Consider the following 16331-nt stretch of genomic DNA (forward strand, 5'->3'; position numbering starts at 1 on the left):
TTCATATTTGGGGAGACAATTTTATCAAATAACTTTTAAAAAGGCTTGCTGCAAGACGTGCATATATGTGTGTATGCGTTTCAGCACGTATTTATTGATTACATGGTGGCATATAATATCCTTAAACCAAGAACATTTGGTTTCTGCATAAGGATTATTGAATAGAAAAATAAGGGATTGTGTAAAACCTGTAAGTGAAGTATACAATTCAAGCAAACAATGTGCATTATTATCTAAAATTACAATATGAATGTATGTGTTTATTTTCAGATTTTCTTATCAAATGTGTAAGATCTAGAAGGCAAATATAGCGCTGTATGTTGATTTTTTAACAATGTCTTAGAGGTAAAAGATGCAAGTTTGTTTCCAGATGTATAAAGGTTCTATTTACATATGTCCCTTGTAATGTTCATATATTTAAGCCAGTGGGCAAAATCCAAATGAAACTGCCTTTCATCCAGACTGCCCTTGTTTTACTCACAGTAAAAGTTGTCCATAGAGGATCTGATCTTTATAGAAATTTAAATATAGCTGCCTTCCAGTCACCTATGCCAAAAAGAAACAGAGTAGTAGATTATTTCCCTTTAGAACTCATTAAGGTTAACGCCATAATTTTAGACATAAGGAAATAAAAATCTAAAACGATAAGAGAACTCACATATAATTGTATTTTTTAAACTAAAAATATGTAAGAAATACTTATCTTGCTACCACAAAAAGGTATTATTTCAAAACCTCGTTTTCATGTATAGGTGATAAGCTTGCCTAACAAAACGAATATTGGAATGCAAATAAGGAAATTTAGATTTACTCATTCATTTATTCATAATTTGGATGCATTTACTCTATATCAAGAATTTTGCTACAAACCAAGTGTTTTTTATGCAATAGTGAGGAATATACTATCCTGGCATTTATGAAGCGGGAGCGTGGAGGTGATAAGCAATGAAAAACGTACTGTGTAAATATAGTAAATAATCTCAAACTACTGTAAGGACTTTAAAGGAAAGTAATAGGATAATACAAGAGAAAATCTTTGGTAGAGGACAGAATAGTGGGAAGGAAAGTCCTCTCCAAGAAAGTGGTGATTAGATTGACATGTGGTAAATACACAGGACCAGTCAGGAAACCATAGGAATAAAAATATCTCAAGAATATTTTAGGAACAACATGTACAAATTTGTTGAAAAGAGAAAGAATAGTCTTCAAGATGATGCAAGGGGTTGAGGTACCGATGTGCCGCTGGATCATGAAAACAAAGGGTGAGTATAGTTCAGATGCATGTGAAGGCATAGGCAGAAAATGCATCATGCTTTATTGGTTCTGGGCACGCTTCCCTTCTTTCCAGTTCCCACTGTGCAACAACTACCTGTATGAAGATACTGAATCACTTTTCTGGCTTTAAGCACATTTTCCAGTTCTATAAAATGCAGATAACAGTTCTTCTCTCAGCAAGGTTATTTTGAGGATCACACAACATTAGGCATGTGGAAATGATTTAAAAAGTTAAAAATACTATGACTCTATGGGATCAACCCTGTTAGAGTCAAAACCTACTTAGAGCACCATTTGTCTCTGCTAAGCTTTGATATACATAAACAAAGATCAGTTTGTTTTCAACAAGATGTCATGATTTTGTTATATATTTTCTAGATGATTTGGTATCACTAGGGAATTTCATACTGAACCTAAAGTAAATGGCAAGAAAATAAAATGGACTATGTTGATCATGATAAAAGTTAATATTGATCTTACAATATTCTTCTTCCAAAAAGTTCCCATTATACAAAAAAAGGAGGCACTACAGCTTTTGGTAATAAGTAAATGTTAACTAAGAAAGCATATTAGGCAGGGCGTGATGGCTCACACCTATAGTCCCAGCACTTTGGGAGGCCAAGGCAGGCGGATCACCTGAGGTCAGGAGTTCACGACCAGCCTGGCCAACATGGAGAAACCCCATCTCTACTAAAAATACAAAATTAGCCGGGCGTGGTGGTGGGTGCCTGTAATCCCAGTTACTCGGCAGGCTGAGGCAGGAGAATCACTTGAACCCGTGAGGCAGAGGTTGCGGTGAGCCAAGATCACGCCATTGCACTCCAGCCTGGGCAACAAGAGCAAAACTCCATCTCAATAAATAAATAAATAAATAAATAAATAATACATAAAAGCATAATAGGAAGTGAATTTCCCTCAGTGCAGGCAAATTAAAAGGTCTGTAGGGCACAAGATGCAGGTGGGATATCTGGGAAAGATGCTTATATATATATTTCTGTATTATGCCATTGAATGGGCATAAATGAAGCTTAGCTACCCAGCAGAAGTGCACATCAGCTGGAGGCTTCCCTCATATCTCTTTCAAGCTGTTAACATCTACAACTCCTTGATTCGCATCACTGATATCACTTAAAATGATGCAAATCTCTGAAAGTTTAAATCTTTGGCATCATTTGTTGCTCAATAATAGCATTTTCTTTCTTGAAATAAAATGTTGAGAGGGATAAAGAAATTTCAGGAATCTGGACACCTAAAGCAATAGGAAATATGATGTCCTTAAGTGTCCAGTGGTAAACTGACTGCTTTAAAGTTATGAGCATAGTTTATCCTCGATATGTTTAATTTACTCTGACTTCTGTGTGTGTCTTCCATAACGTCAAAAATTGAAGCAGTATGGAATATCCAAGTAACTATTAATTACAGCAGATCATAAAACTTATTTGAACTCCTGATTCTTGGATGATTTTTTGACAAAGGCTAGTGGAAAAGTAGCTAACTGAGAGTTATGCAGCTCTTTCTTTGTATCATGAGTTTCAGGTCCTGATTATAACAGTATTTTTCTTTTACAAGATATCACAATTAGTCAAAAAAACCCATTCAGAGCTCATGAGAGAACAAACAAGTAGCATGATAAAAATGTGAAGTGGTGGATGAAACGAAGAAAAGAATAGTACTGAATATTTTGAGTAAAGTTTAATATATGTATACATATTGCATGTGTGTATCTGTGCCTGTGTGTGTGTGTGTGTGTGTGTGTGTGAGAGAGAGAGAGAGAGAGAGTCAGAGAGAGAGAGAGAGAAAGAGAGAGACAGAAAGAAAAACAGAGAGGAGGTAGGGAGTAAGGAAGGGAGAGAACAAGACTTGGCCAAATAATATTAAAACTCCAAAGTTGTATTTGCCTAGAGTCATTGTGAGCACCATTTTTTTTTTTTTTTTTACCATATCCATCCTGGGAATATCTTGTAAAACATATTTCACAGGCAGGTAAGATATTTTACTTTTTGTATTGCCATGGTTTAATCCACTTGTGAATTTAAAACTTAAATCCGTTTAAAGATTCGGTCCCTTTGAAAATGCTAATCTCAAAAGGATTTTTATTTTTATTTTTGGCAGAAAAACAATCACTCCTCTTTCTGGGGAATTATAAACTACATTCTATTTTATTCTTATTGCATTTTTTTACATTAATAGTATTCTCTTAATACTCTAGTAAGGATGCTGCCTATCTTATAACTCTATCAACATAAATTGAAAAGGCATTCTTGGAAATGAAAAAAGAATTATATTAAAGTTATATCAAAATTTTTTTCTTTTCTTTTTCCTTTTCACTTCAAAACACTGCACTCTAGTATTGCTTTTACATTTGAGGCTAAGTCTGCAACTCAAAAAATTATTGATTCTTTTATGTGCAGGATGTTCTTGGCCACAGCAGACAGCACAAATGAATAAAAATACATGTGCTTTCTTCCTCTTTCCTGAAAGAGAAAGACTCATCATCTGTCCCTGGTCTTTCCTGATCAAGGCACCACACCCATTGGTTTAATGTGATGTAAAGCATTTCTACAAAACAATTCCACAGAAGGTTTTATCTTAGGAAAGTGAAAGAAGAGAGAAAAACTAAGAAACTTTTTTATAATGACACATACTATCAAATACTTATTAAGTGCCTTCTAAATTCCCAGCATTGTGCTCGAGTCTGGAGATAAAATGGCCAGAAGAAACTTACATGCTCCCGGATTTCTTGGAACCTATGCTCTTGTGAGATCAGGCCAGTTGTGTGGAAAAGAGCATTAGCATTTTGAGAAATTCCTGATGGTCAGCGAGTTATGGAGTAAAGTTTATTTTAGTCTAAATATTTATTAATAACAATCCAGGTTCAAGGTCTACTACCAATTAAATTCTCAAACGTACAATAGAATTTAAAACACCTGCCTCACAGTGCTTCCTAATAACCTAAATAAGAAAAGGCTGTGAAAATATCGTTGTGTACTTTTTCTCTTGATTTTCAGTGTGTTCTGATTTTTGTTGTTATTCTCCAACATATTCTCACTTCTTTTAACATTTCCAGATATGCAATAGTGATATAGATTGATATGAATTTGTTGAATTAAAGACCGCAAAATACTTGAATGACTGAAGATAGTGTCATTTTGGTACTTCAAAATTACTGGGGACTCCCTATTTAAAATATAGGGGTCTGCATTTAAAGTGTATCAGGGCGATTCTATTTCCCCGTTATTCCTCCAGGAAACCATATTTTCTTAACTAGTAAAGAAAGATAACTTGTTAGATTTTTGTATATGTTCTAATGTTAAAATGTAGAATACACAAAATTTTGAGATACACTTGATTTTATTTTGTCAAACTTTTGACATTGTTAACCCAAACCCTGAATTTTTTTATTAATGGCAAAGTTGTTACATATTTCTAAGAAGATAGCAAAATAAAATAGGAAGGAATATTGAATTACAAATGAAAGCTGCAATTGCATAATAAGGCTATTATTGCTGCTAATAATTTTCTTCTCAACTCTGTCTTAAGATATTGGCACTATTCTGAAGAGAAGGAGAGAAAAGGGGGATACTGGAAAGACTAAAAAAGGAAGTTTCGGTTTAACTTTGTTTTCTCTCTTTGTCTTTTTTCATAAGACTTGTTCAGAATGTCCTTTTGGATTTAAGCCAGAAATATCAAAGCACAAATTTTTATGACAGCCAGCCAGATATTTCTCAGCCAAGCCATGGCTTCCCTCTGCAAAATTTTCTTAGGTTTACAAGTAATAGTTTGGGCTGAGGAAAAGTAGATTCTCTCACAGGTAGCAATTATTTTTTTAAAAAAGCTGTATGTGTGTATATGTGTATGTGTGTGTGTGTGTGTTTTCCACAAACAGAGTCATGGCATAAGATGGCTTACAAATGAGTGATTGTCTCACTTACCCTAAAGAAACATGACCTATACTAAAGCACAGGAAAGAGAAATAGCCCCTCTGAAAAAAATAATTGTACAGGCAACAGTCATGGTTTACATTACTGGGCAGTGTTTAATGTTGATTCAATAAGACAAAAATAATGCCTCACATAATTCATTAGGTTATGTATACCCACTTTTAAAAAACTGAATGTTATAGAGAAGGATGCTCACCCTTAGGCTATCAAAGCAGGATTAAAGTGGATTTCCGAGATGAGCATTGGACTAAGAATTACTTAACATCCTTTCCATAAACCCCTTATTTTGTTTTACTTTATCATTGACAAAGTTCAGTTGAACACATTATTATATTTAAATCACTAACAAAACTGAGAGGTAAGCAAACCTATTTATCCATTTTAATGTATAACAGAAATAAATTGATTTGTCATAATCAGTTAGAATGCTTTTCAAAGACTAGAGTATAAATTTAAGATTATGTATCCCTCTTCACTCCACCATGGAGGCTGTTTGTATCTTCTGCCACCTGACCTTAATCAAAAAAATTAATATTTTGAAATTTGCATCTCATCTATGTTGTTCCTCTGCAGACATCATGTTTTTAATCAGTACTGCTCTTCCTCTACAGAATTCTATATGAATATTTCACGTATATTTCAGACAGTTACGCTGTGTATGTAAATAGGCATTTTAAGCTTCACAGAATACAAAATTTCAAGAGGCAGTAGCCATGCCTGCCCAATTATACCTTTCTTGTTTTAGTCAAGAATGAGTATATAACTACAGTCTTAAATTTATCATCCAATTTCTTATATAGCGGGTAAGTTTTCATAAACATTAATCTATTCAACAAATATTTATTAAGATATTACTCTGTAAGTTTTTAAGCTATAGGTTACACATATGCATTTGAACGAAGCCCAGATGTTGAAAAAAGAAATAACAGAGACTTTAAATTATGTAAAATAATTAACTTCTACATTACTTCAGTCCAAATGCAGGCATCTTTCACAAGAGAAATCCATTCTTTCTTGTAGTTCACATCGTTTTTGTTAGAGCTCCCATCTTTATGTGACTATCTTTGCCCTTACCTGATTTACACAAAATTATTTTTATATTGAATCTTCTTTATTATATAAAATCATGTTATATTGCATTTATTTCAGATCTATGTAATTGTTGAGGAAAACAGAATATTAAGACTACTTCTGACCCTTTTATATTTGTATACTTAGAGCTCTGGCATCCTCTAGATGGGCATTCAAATATCAGCCCACCCGTAGTCTTGGTTTTCTGGCTTTAGGCAAACAAACCTCTAAAAGCCCCAGTAGCCTCCTCCGTAAGAGGAAGGTCACAGAAATGACTACTTCATTGGTTGGTTGTATAAATTTTAACAGGTAAGCATGCAAAACACTCAAGCAGTCATCTAACACATTAACTTTCACTCTTGTTATTTTGTTTTTATTTTTGGTTTTGTAAAAAATTGTCAACTCTAATCAATGATTATACTAGAAATGAAGAGAGGCTTGGCTTTCAGATGAAACTGAAAGAGCATTTGCCTACAATGAAATTATTTAAGTCACTTATAGGAATACAGAAACTATTTGGGGCCAAATACCAATCCAAGATAAGGAATTACATTATTTTAGAAAAACTATAAAACTCTAGAAGTCAGTAGCACAAAGCAGCACTGGAAAAATATGTTTTTTTTGGAATTTGTTTACAAAAAGTTACATGGGATTATACACATATATGCATACCACACATGTATGTTTATATATTTTTATAGTCATATAGATACAAATTATTTATATTTTTATTGAATCCCACCTCCATATCGTCCTCAGGGAGTTTATGTCTTCAAGATATGTTAGATTTCACCATGTGACTTGCTTTGGTTTATGAAGGGTGGAGACTAACACCCCAACCCTTTGCCTTGAGCCTGGCTTTGGGAAATACTTAGAAAATGTAATGTTAACATATAGAATGAAAGCAGAGATTTGAAAAGTGCTTAAGACTTTGATTTTTTCCCTGGAGGTTTCTGCCTTCAACGGAGTAGGCACTTCCTCCCTGCCCCTCTAGCCACTGCTACTTATACTATGGATCTAAAAATAATGAACACTTGTGGAACAGACTGATATTGTTTGGATGTGTGTCCCCTCCAAACCTCATGTTGAAACGTCATCCTGTGTTGGAATGGGGACCTGGTGGGAGGTGATTAGATCATGGGAGTGGATTTCTCATGAATGGTTTTCCATCCCATTGGTGATAAATGAGCTTTTGCTTGGTAAGTTCATGTGAGACTTAGTTGTATAAAAGAGTCTGAGACCTCCCACTTCTTTCTCTCTCTCACTTACTCACTTGCCATGTGACCTGCTGCTCCTGCTTTGCCTTCTGGCATGAGTAGAAGCTTCCTGAGGCTTCACCAGAAGCTGAGAAGATGCCAGCATCATGCTTCCTGTACAGCCTGCATAAGAATGAGCAAAATAAACCTTTTTTCTTTATAAATTACCCAGCCCCAGGTATTCATTTATAGTAATGCAGAATAGACTAAACAAGACCTATGTCCAAAATGCCAATTCTATCCAGACCTCAATATTTAAAGCAGAACATCTTGGCAGAATCCTACCAAGACCATCGACCCCCAGCCAACTGACAGACTCACAAGCTAGATTAAATGACTGGTATTTAAAACTACTGAATTTTGAAGTGCTTATGTAACAAGAACTGGCTGATATAGAATTGCTTATTCTAGATCTATAAAATCTGAACATTTAGGCAAGTGTTTCGCTATTGCATTCAACAGCATTTAAAATACAGGTGAAACGTCACAAGTAGTTATCTACTAAACGTGTTAAAAAATGATTTAGTTTCTTGATGCATTTATTTCCCCCATCACTGAAATTGGAATAAAGAAACTAAGTCATTTCCATATTACTAGATTGTCATAAAGATTAAGTAATTATTACTGGAAAGATATTGGAAAAGGGCCCAGCAAGTAACAAATACACACCACTTAGTTGCATATTAAATAAAATACACACTATTTTCATTAGAGCATATGTGCCCTCTTTCTACTGGCATAAAATGTGCTTTGAATATTTTATTAGTTCTCTTTGGTGAAAGAAATTCTGCAAATGGGGAAATAATATGACCAATGTAATGTGATAAGAAATAAAATATTAGACATAAAATACTTTGCAATATTAAAAGTTTATCAGTATGTGAGAAACTACATTTTCTCAAGTAAGACAAAATGTTCATGATAAAAAGTTAAGAATTAAACACATGGAAATATGTATATAGTATGAAGATAACAAATGAATTATCTGAAACTCCATATATAATGTCATATATATGTATATAAAACTCCATATATAATGTACATATATAATGACTTAAGTCACTAAGTCATTTCCTTCAGTAAGAATCTTGAAGTAAGATCCCTTTGATCAATACTCTGGAAATATCATATTAAATTATAATTCCAGCATATGTTTAAAAAGTCCTCATATTTTAAGCTAGACTATTTTCGTGTGTGTTTGCTTTGTTCTTTCTCTCTTTCTCTCTGACTCTCTCTCTCTCTCTGTCAAGTTGTATGTTTCCAAAACATTGTGGCTATATCTTCTTCCTTAACAATTTGTTACATGACCTTTAAAAAAATAGGCTGTTACACTATTTATTTGAGGATCTTTGGCTTGAAATATTTACTGTAAATTTTCAAGTGTCCCACATTATTATAAACCTTATCAATGAAAACCAAAAGAATTCAATAGGTAATAAAATATGTGTTGCATGAATTTTCAGTCGAGACTAAGCAGAGAACATCAATAAAATCAAGTGCCAACTGGCAAGGGTTTTATTTTTTTAATAGGAGGATATATTTCTAATTACTTTTTCATGCTTGGCACATTGACTGGAGATGACTTTTGCTTCCAGCCACTCAAAATATCTACTGGATAGATGTGTCATATAAATAAGTAAATGATGGGCAGAGCTATTTATATCTATTTGCTGTTCCTCTTTAATGTGGCCCTATACTTTCTGCATGCATTTCAATGTGTCACACATATGTAAATGAAAGAAAAAATTTATTGTTTGAGCTGAACCGTAGAGTTCACTAGTTTACAAAAAATTTTAGTAATTTCACCAGAATTAACTATTTTTACTATTAGAAAATATCAGTAAATCCGCACTTAAATGCCTTAAAAGTTTTAGTATATAAAAGGTACCATTCTGTTTCTTCTTTTCCTAAAGAAATTCACCACACATCAGTAATTATGAATTAGTTACTATAATCTTAGAGTATTATGCATTTTGAGAGGGAGATCACTTCTGTTTTCTCAGATAAGATTCAGGTTTTTCTCATATAATAACACTTACTCATTTGAATGAAAAATTTAAAAAACTACTTTAAAAATATAAAAACACTTTATTCTACTACATCACCAAAATTTGACTGTAGGTTAGGAAAGGAGTCAAGACTTTTTTTTAGACAAGTCTTTCTACTTATGGAAAGGAGTCTTTTGGATAACAGTTTCATAACTTAACGGAGCTCAAATAATATGACATTAAAAGCTTTCAATAATTATCCTATTAGTTTTTTTCTATGTATAATAATCCTAGTTTTTTTCTATGTATAAATATCCTTATCCTGGAATATTATACATTCCAGAAAAATCACTAAGTAACACGATAATTTCTGGAAAATGAGGATGATATTAAGAAAGTGTAAGCTGAATGGCATATAGCTAATTTATTTTTAGACATTTTAGAGAGAATAAAATGCTATATCATTTTTGTTTCATGGCATATGAATTTAGATTCAGATGTTGCATTTTTATCCCAATATGGATATTTTCTCTTTATTCATATTTTGTTCCTGCTATTCATATCTACATCCTCAGTCTTCACTATTTGCCCTAAGCAGGTTTCTCATTTTTATGATTTTTTTAGTGTGCCTGTTTTGACATTTTTGTTCATCCTCTTTCAAAAGCATGAATATATAAGACAAAAGTGGCAGTAGAAGGAGGAAAAGATAAGTAGGGATTAGAAAGAATGCTTATATAAAATTTCCACATAGCAGACAAAAAATAATTTATATTTGGCAGGACATGATATATAGTTCAGTAAATCTGCTGGGTGAATTGTCAAAAGCAACACAATGTTCAATTTATTTTAAGTCTTTGTAAACTTGCTTCTCTTCAGACAAGAAAAATCTAACTACAATAGAGAATAAAGCTTGGAAAAGCAAAGTATTCCTTCCACAGCAGTCTTACTACTAGAAAATCACACTGTGCAACCTCTTTCTCCGACAACTATTTTAATCACACTGTTCTTCAGAGTGAACCAATTCATCCTCACCTATAATTAATAATTATTTGGCATACCTCCCAGCCTGACTCCTTACTCGTTAAACTCACACTAGCTATTCTAGCTCACAAATGATCTCAATAAATTTTCATGACACTTTAGTTTGTTAATACAAGATTAAGTATTTAGATATTCTCAATTAATTGTATATGCCTCAAGTTTTTGCACAGACCATAAATAACAAAGCTAACACTCAACAGTCTTTCTATAACAAATCCCTCTTATTTTATTCTCTGTGTTATTTTCTCTTGTTTCCAGGTTGTTTATCTGCTATGTTTTTAATGCCATTTGATCCCAACAATAAAAATATATTGATAATTCATGTAGACTCCTTTAAATAATATTGGACAGCTAAATATATTTATTTTGTGCATAGAAAAGATACATTCACTTCCTGGATGTATAACCATCCCCTTACATCTGTTTCATGGAATGCCTTTAGAATGAAAATATTTACCCTTTCTATTTCATGAGTCATGGAGGTATCCATTGTGCCTTCTAATGAAGATTATGCTTTAATTGTAAAATATTTGAACAAGGTAGAGATATATTTTTATTTATTTATTTGTGAAGTTAGTGATGTCCTAGGTTTAATATTTTTGTTCCACCCCCAAAATTCATATATTAAAATATTTATTACCAGTGTGATGACATTAAAAGGTGATGCCTTTGAGAGATGATTAGATCATGAGGGAAGAGCCCTTGAGAATGGGATTAGTATTTGATAAAAATATGAGAAAGATCATTTCTGTCTTGGCTATGTGAGGCTACAAGGAAATCAACATTGTTGGCAAACTAAAAAGATTGCCTTAAAACTTCTGGCACCTTGATCTTCGAATTCCAGACTCCAGATATGTGAGAAATAAATGTTTGTTGCTTAAGCAACGTAGTCTGTAATATCTTGGCATAGCAGAAATGACTAACACAGGTGATATCTATTAAAAAGGTACATATTGGGAGGCTGAGGCAGGCAGATCACAAGGCCAAGAGATAGAGACCATCCTGGCTAACACGGTGAAACCCCATCTCTACTAAAAATACAGAAAATTAGCTGGGCGTGGTGGCAGGCGCCTGTAGTCCCAGCTACTCAGGAGGCTGAGGAAAGAGAGTGGCGTGAACTCCGGAGGCAGAGCTTGCAGTGAGCCGAGATTGCACCACTGCACTCCAGCCTGGGCGACAGAGCAAGACTCCGGCTCAAAAAAAAAAAAAAAAAAAAAAAAGGTACATTTACCCCTGCACACCCCCCACCACACACACACAAATTTAGACAGCTATTAATGGATAGAATTATCTTTGGGAGGGCTAAGATTTTAATTAAGAATGTGCGTCAACATAATGAAGAAATAAAATGGAGAATAACTACAGAGAAAGTTTCACTGGTGAGACTGTCATACCTGAGACATCTGGAGATGCCTAGGTATAAAGAACAAGGTCAAGAGATACCAGTATCTGCCACATGGTGAATGCCCTTCTTGTCCCCAGTGGCCTGCTTCGCAGAGGACATTGGCAGCTTTCACATTTATGTAATGCATAGACATTACTGCCACAATCTCCCAGGAACTGAAGGTATTTCTGTGCTCCATCCCAAGAAGGAGTCACTGCAATGCCACTCCAGACACTGGCATCGTTGCCACAGCATTTGCACCAGCATGTCAGGCACCAGAGCCACCAGTGATGTGGACTAGCCCTTCTCTTGGCCCTGAAACTGTGTTCACTATTCAAGCACCTGTGTCACACACTAGCTCCGCTGCCACTCCATGAGAGTATATGTCTCCTACGTATGAGCTGCCATCACAGTAAGGTAGTCCATATTGGAACCCTGGAACTCCTGCTACTCAATATGTTCTTGAGCTCCAGACCCAGGTTTCTGATATATACCATGTATGTCCCTGCCTCCAGTGGAGGCACTAATGAAGCAGATGTATCTGCACTGTATCCCTAGAACAGCAGTTATTCTATCTTATGGACATGTGCTCTGGATCCTAACTCCACAGCCACTTCACAAGTGACCTTGTCACACACACCTTCACCAATGTAGCAGTGGGGGTGTCTGTGCCATAGATAGCAGTGCCACCACTGTCCCAGGCCCTGGAGTTATAGTCCCTGAATGTGGGCCTACTCCAAACCATGGCTCAGTGACCAGTCCATGAGAGTGCACATAAGACAGTAGTGCCACTGTTACTGTGAGTGCACCTGTGAACATAATATTATGTCCGGAATTGATGGGTTCTTGGTCTCACTGACTTCAAGAATGAAGCTGCAGACCTTCTCAGTGAGTGTTACAATTCATAAAGGTGACATGTCCGGAATTGTTTGTTTCTCCCATCCCGAGTTGTTCGTCCCTCCCGGTGGGTTCGTGGTCTCACTGGCTTCAGGAGTGAAGCTGTAGACCTTCGCGGTGAGTGTTACAGCTCATAAAGGCGGCGTGGACCCAAAGAGTGAGCAGCAGCAAGATTTATTGCAAAGAGCAAAAGAACAAACCTTCCACAGCGTGCAAGGGGATCCCAGCAGGTTGCAGCTGCTGGCTGGGGTGGCCTGCTTTTATTCCCTTATCTGGCCCCACCCACATCCTACTGATTGGTCCATTTTACAGAGAGCTGATTGGTCCATTTTACAGAGAGCTGATTGGTCCATTTTGACAGAGCACTGATTGGTGCATTTACAATCCTTTAGCCTCCTGGAGTGCCGGCAGAGAGGATGCCGAGGCCAAGGAGGCACTGAGAGTGAGCGAGGGCTGCTAGCACGTTGTCACGTCTCAATATTGTGCCAAGATAAATCTTTTCAGTCATAAATTCCCCCATGGGGGAAAGAGGGATCAACATGACCACAGTATATTGCACCACTGAAGACTCCAATAGCTCTTAACAGTGCTGCAGATACCCATAGCCAGGGCCACTGAGGACACCTGAAATCTTTGCTGTTACTGACAGTAGTATACAGACCTGTACAGAGACTATGCTACTGCATCATCACTGGGCCAAGAATTGCCATATCCCATCAGACAGCATCCTCACAAACACCTATAGGTGAGGATCTTCCCTCACTGGAACCAATCTATAAAGTCAAGAAGCGCTAACTGCTGCATAAAATGAACAGACATCAACACAAGACAAAAAGATGCTATTCCCATCAAACTACCAATTACATTCATATGGAACTAAAAAAGAGGCCTAATAGCCAAGGAATTCCTAAGCAAAAATAAAAAAGCTGGAGGCATCACATTATCTGACTTCAAATTATACTACAAGGCTACAGTAACCAAAAAAGCATGGTACTGGTACACATACAGACACACAAACCAATGAACAGAATAGAGAGCTAAGAAATAAGGCGACACACCTACAACCATTTCATCTTTGACAAAATTGAGAGAAACAAGGAAGGGGGAAAGAATCCCCTTCAGTAAAAGGTGCTGGGATAACTGGCTAGCCACATGCCGAAGACTGAAACTGGGCCCCTGCCTTACACCATATGCAAAAATTAAATCAGGATTGATTAAATACTTAAATCTAAAACCAAAAACTACAAAAACTCTGCAATATAACCTATGAAATACCATTCTGGACATAAAACCTGGCAAACACTTCATGACAAAGATGCCAAAAGGAATTGAAATGAAAACAAAAATTGACAATTGGGATCTAATTAAGCTAAAGAGCTTCTGCACAGCCAAAGAAACTATCAACAGAGTAAATAGACAACCTACAGAATGGGAGAAAATATTTGCAAACTATGCATCTGATGACAGTTTAATATCCAGAATCTATAAGAGATTTAAACAAATTTACACACAAAAAATAAACACCATTAAAAAATTAAAAAGTGAGTAAAGGATATAAACAGATACTTTTCAAAAGAAGACATACACACAGCCAACAAGCAAATAAAAAATGTTCAATACCATTAATTATCAGAGAAATGCAAACCAAAACCACAATAAGATATTATCTCACACCAGTCAAAATGTCTATAATTAAAACGTCAAAATATATCATTTTCTAGCAAGGCTGTGGAGGAAATGGAACAATTATACCCTACTGGTAGAAATGCAAATTAGTGGCCTGGCATGGTGGCTCACGCCTGTAATCCCAGCACTTTCGGAGGCTGAGGCAGGCGGATCACAAGGTCAGGAGTTTGAGACCAGCCTGTCCAACACGGTGTCACCCCGTCATTATCAAAAATACAAAAATTAGCCAGGCATGGTGGCAGGCTCCTGCAGTCCCAGCCACTCGGGAGGCTGAGGCAGGAGAATCACTTGAACCCAGGAGGTAGAGGTTGCAGTGAGCCGAGATCACACCACTGCACTCCAGCCTAGGTGACAGAGCAAGAGTCCATATCAAAAAATAAATTAATTAATTAATTAAATTAAATTAAATTAAATTAAAAATAAATGCAGATTAGTTTAGCCATTATGGAAAGCAGTTTGACAATTTTTGAAAGAACTTAAAAAACAACTACCATTTGGCCCAATAGTCCCATTATTGGGTATATACTAAAAGGAATAGAAATCATTCTACCATAAAGACACATGCACATGTGTCTTCACTGCTGCACTATTCACAATAGCAAAGACATGAAATCAAACTAAATGCCCATCAGTGATAGACTGGATAAGGAAACTTTGGTACATATATGCCATGGAATACCATGCAGCCATATAAAAAAACAATGAAATCATGTCCTTTGCAGCAACATAGATGGAGCTGGAGGCCATTATCCTAACTGAACTAACACAGAAACAGAAAGCCAAATATTGCCTGTTGTCACTTATAAATGGGAGCTAAATATTGAGTGCATATGGTCACAAAGAAGGGAATAGCAAACACTGTGGTCTACATGAGAGTGGAAGGTGGGAGAAGAGGATGGAAAAACTACATATTGGGTACTATTCCTATTACCTGGGTGATAAAATAATATGTATACCAAACCCCTGTGATATTTAATTTACCTATATAACGAACCTGCACATGTACCCTTGAACCAAAAAGTTAAAAAATAAAAAAAATCACACACACACATGCACACAGAAATATGAAAAACCAAGGACAAATATTATCACCAAAGAATCACAGCAATTTTCCAGTGACTAACCACAAAGAAATTGAGATGTATGAACTTCCTGACAAAGAATTCAACATAATTGTTTTACACAAGATCAGTGACCAAAAAGTGAACACAGATAGACAATTTAACATATTAGGAAAACAATAAATGAATAAAATTAAAAGCTCAACAAAAGACAGAAATAATAAAAAAGAAGCAAACAAGAATTCAAGAGCAGGAGAATATGGTAAGTGCAATGAAACCTGCACTCGACAGTGTCAACCACAGAATTCATCAAGCAGAAGAATAATCTACAAACTCAGAGAGAGGTCATTTGAAAACACGTCTTCAAAAGAGAAAAAAGAAAATAATGAAAGAGAATAAAGAGAGCCTCAGGATTTGTGAAACAGCACCAAGAGAGCTAACTTTTGCATTATAAAAGTAAAGGAAAGAGAAGAAAGAGAGAAATGAACAATAGCTTAAAGAAATAATGACTGAAAACATTCTAAATATAAGGAAAAATACAAACACTTAGGCATATGAAGGTTCAAGGTCTCTAATGAGCTACAACCAAAAATAGTTCCAAGATATAATGCGATTACTATTGAAAGTCGAAGACTGAGGGCATCTTGAAAGCAACAAATGAAAAAAGTTTCCTTACAAACCAGGAAATCCTTATAAGGAATCGGTGGATTTCTTTGCAGAAACTTTGCAGG

The 16331-nt window shown here is 35.5% G+C and overlaps 1 long non-coding RNA gene across 1 annotated transcript in view; it reads right to left on the reverse strand.

Moving 5' to 3' along the window:
* Positions 1 to 480: 480 nt before the first annotated feature.
* LOC129531734 (uncharacterized) overlaps positions 481 to 16331 on the reverse strand; it is an 89051-nt gene continuing 73200 nt past the window's right edge. The window contains exons 2-3 of the long non-coding RNA XR_008677116.2: positions 7561 to 7666; positions 481 to 546 (exon numbers count right to left, since the gene is read on the reverse strand). This is a non-coding gene — a long non-coding RNA (uncharacterized lncRNA). The remainder of the gene's footprint in view (positions 547 to 7560; positions 7667 to 16331) is intronic.

This window comes from Gorilla gorilla, chromosome 12, assembly GCF_029281585.2.
Source record: "Gorilla gorilla gorilla isolate KB3781 chromosome 12, NHGRI_mGorGor1-v2.1_pri, whole genome shotgun sequence".
NCBI classification, from domain to species: domain Eukaryota; kingdom Metazoa; phylum Chordata; class Mammalia; order Primates; family Hominidae; genus Gorilla; species Gorilla gorilla.